This window comes from Cryptomeria japonica, chromosome 2 (assembly GCF_030272615.1).
Source record: "Cryptomeria japonica chromosome 2, Sugi_1.0, whole genome shotgun sequence".
Classification (NCBI taxonomy): domain Eukaryota; kingdom Viridiplantae; phylum Streptophyta; class Pinopsida; order Cupressales; family Cupressaceae; genus Cryptomeria; species Cryptomeria japonica.
In genome coordinates this window covers 221611833-221614947 of record NC_081406.1, presented here as the reverse complement: position 1 = coordinate 221614947, position 3115 = coordinate 221611833, and positions in this window count along the sequence as shown.

Here is a 3115-nt window from a genome sequence, read left to right as displayed (position 1 = left end):
GATCTGATTTAGAACACTCAAATCCCAAACTCGACACATACATATCAAATTTTTGGTACCATATCCTAGGACTCTATTTGAGGCCATACAAAGACATCTTCAATTTACAAACCAAATTACTTTTACCTTTTAGCACATAGTGCTCTGGCTATGTCATATAACTATCCTCCTCAGTTAAACCCTGGTTGAGGAATCAACCTAGAAAGAAAGTAATTGCAAATGCTTGAATGTAAACAATGGAGATGTATACCTTGTAGATCTGCAACTTGTTGATGATGATTGCTTTTCTTCTTAAATGTAACCACAAATGTTGTATGAAATGGCATGTAACATGACAAAACCCTAACACACACACATGCTTGCAAATGAATGTTGTAATGTTGATCCAATGGATGAATGAAGAAGACTCGAATGCTTGATGATGACCTTGAAATCTTGTATCTTCTCCTTATGCTCTTTATCTATCCTTTTGTTTTTCATCCGTCCATGAATGAGGGTATTGAACTCCCTTGTATACATGCCTCAAGGATTAAATTTCAACCACTGAAGGCCAACAAAGAGGAATAACAAATCTCGAAGATAAGAAATGCATAAGACATCGGGCAAACCGAACATAGGACCACCCTAGGAGGTGGGGTCAGGGGTGCCACACCACTGTCCTAGGGGGACAAGGGCGCCATGCCCCTATCTTGCCCTATTTTGGGGCCCAGGCAAGGTCTAAAGCAGACACAAGACATGAAGGGGGAAGAGAGAAGGGTTAGAAATACAGAAATAGGTCCTAGTTAGGGAAGGAGATGCCATCGCCAAGGTGAGGACCACAAAAATGTGGTTAAAATTATAGTGGTCACAATTTTATGACACTACAACAAGATAGAGTGTTGTGACAATGAAGATCATTAAAGATGTTGTTCATGTTATTGGTCACTTGATTATTGTTCAAGGATAACTTCTTGATCAGAAGAATCCTTCTTAATTTTAGTTCAACTATTTCATTCATTGTTGATTGACAGTGAGTCCTTCAGCAACAATTTGTATATTTTCTTAAAGAAGTGTTCTTTGGATTTACAAGTCATTTTGTATATTTCCTAAGGTAGTGTGCCTTAGTTTCTGCAAGTTCTTCAGGTGTTGGTGCTCCTTGCCTACAAGCCTAAAATGTTGTAAACATTATTATTCATATTGTGAATTAGAGTCTGGCCGTGGTTTTTTCCTATTTAGGTTTTCCACGTAAATCTGGTGTTCATGTGTTTTTGTTTGTTGTGTAGGTGATTAAAGTGTTGATATTGAATTAGTTGGTTAATAATTGTTTTTGAAGTTCTGAACTGATTCACCCCCCCTCTCAATCTTGTTGGGTGTTCAACACATTAGCCTTTACAAATATTTTAATATTTTTAAGCCTTCATTTCATAAATGCTCATTTATCTCTTATTTGCAAAAAAAGGAAAAATAAAGGACTAACCAAGATGAATAATACTATAAATAAGGATTATAATAATATTATTTGAGAAGTTGAACATGTCATCAACTCTATTTTGAGATGTTTTCTATTGTGACACATCAATATTTTTTGTTAGGTTGGGGAAAATACATATTCATGGCTTAATTTAAAAGTTAAATATTTTATGCATTGGATGTGATCTACATTAATCTGAGCTAGATTTGTATTTGCCTACAATAAGTAATGTCTAGTTCAGTTGTCATGTATAAAAATATACAACTTTATAGCTTCTAAAAATTGTAAGTGGAGTTCCAAATGCCATAAACTTAGCAATGCACCATTTTAGATACTAAAGATGAGTTGTGGTCATATGGTAAAGAATTCTTATCAACCATGAGTCTAGATGGGCTTGAAGTGCTTTAGACTTAGTTATTCTTTGACTAATAAGTGAATCCCCTAAAAGTATATTATTAAGGGTGTTAATTCTAACCGGTACTGAGAGGTGAGGGGTGAATCAGTACTTTACCGGTTTTGCTCAATTAAAACTTTTAACTTAAGTTATCACTAACTTAACATTCATTTATATAAATAACTCTTGCAGAAGAATAACCATATATGAAAGGAAACACATTGACACCAAGATATATCACGTGGAAACCCAAATGGGAGAAAACCACGGGGTGAGTAGTAACTCACAAAATTTGTACTCTTTTGGAGTACGCCCGGTGAAGAGCCATCCCTATTAGGAGATTACAAAGACACTGTTAGGTGTCACCCGGTTAAGGGATTTTGTCTAAGGCCCATTAGTGCCTTTACCCTGTTAGAGGTAGCCTTTGTCAAAAGGTCTTAAGATCACCAATTAAGATGGCACCCGGTTAAGGGATTTTTACAATGGGACCTGTTAAAGTCCACCCTATTAAGGGATTTTAGTTGCAATGGTTAGAGAGCAACAAAATGATGATCTACTTGAGTGGCTACTCATTAGCTTGATCAGATCACACTGAAGAATCACACTATGTCTACATCAGTTGTGTTTGTTCTGCACAACACTGATTTCCTGAATACACCTTCAACTCGGTCCTCTATCGATTTGATAATCTTTGGATTCCATATTATCGGTCCTCTATCACTTGGGTAAACACTCTATGGACCTCCACTCTACCGGTCCTCTCTCACTCGGCTCTGCAATCTCTTAAACTCCCCCTGTGTGCACTTTCACATTATCTCAACTCACCTTAACAACAACCATCTCAAGAATGAGATATATGAATTTATTGACCCTTTAGTCTGTCACCAACTTTCCCTCCAAAACATCCCTTTCAAAATTTCGTTATCATGCCTTAAATCACGTCTTTGAAATCATTACAGGAATCTCTGTCAAGACAGTCTAACATGTCGATAAGTCCGTCAGTTGACTGGAGAAGACTCTTGATTTAACTGAATGTTAACTAAATGTTACCAGTCTATCGGTTATAGACTCTTCCAATGTACCGATCAAAATCTGTCTAGCCAGTTTCCTCCTGTATATTGGTCTGCTCTTTTCTTAGTTGGTGGACCTCTTCTATGCCGATCTACTCACTGCTACTCGGTCTACTTACTGCTTGCCGGTCTACTCACTGCTTGCTGATCTACTTACTGCTTGTCGGTCCACTCGCTGTTTATCTTGTTTACTTATTGCTT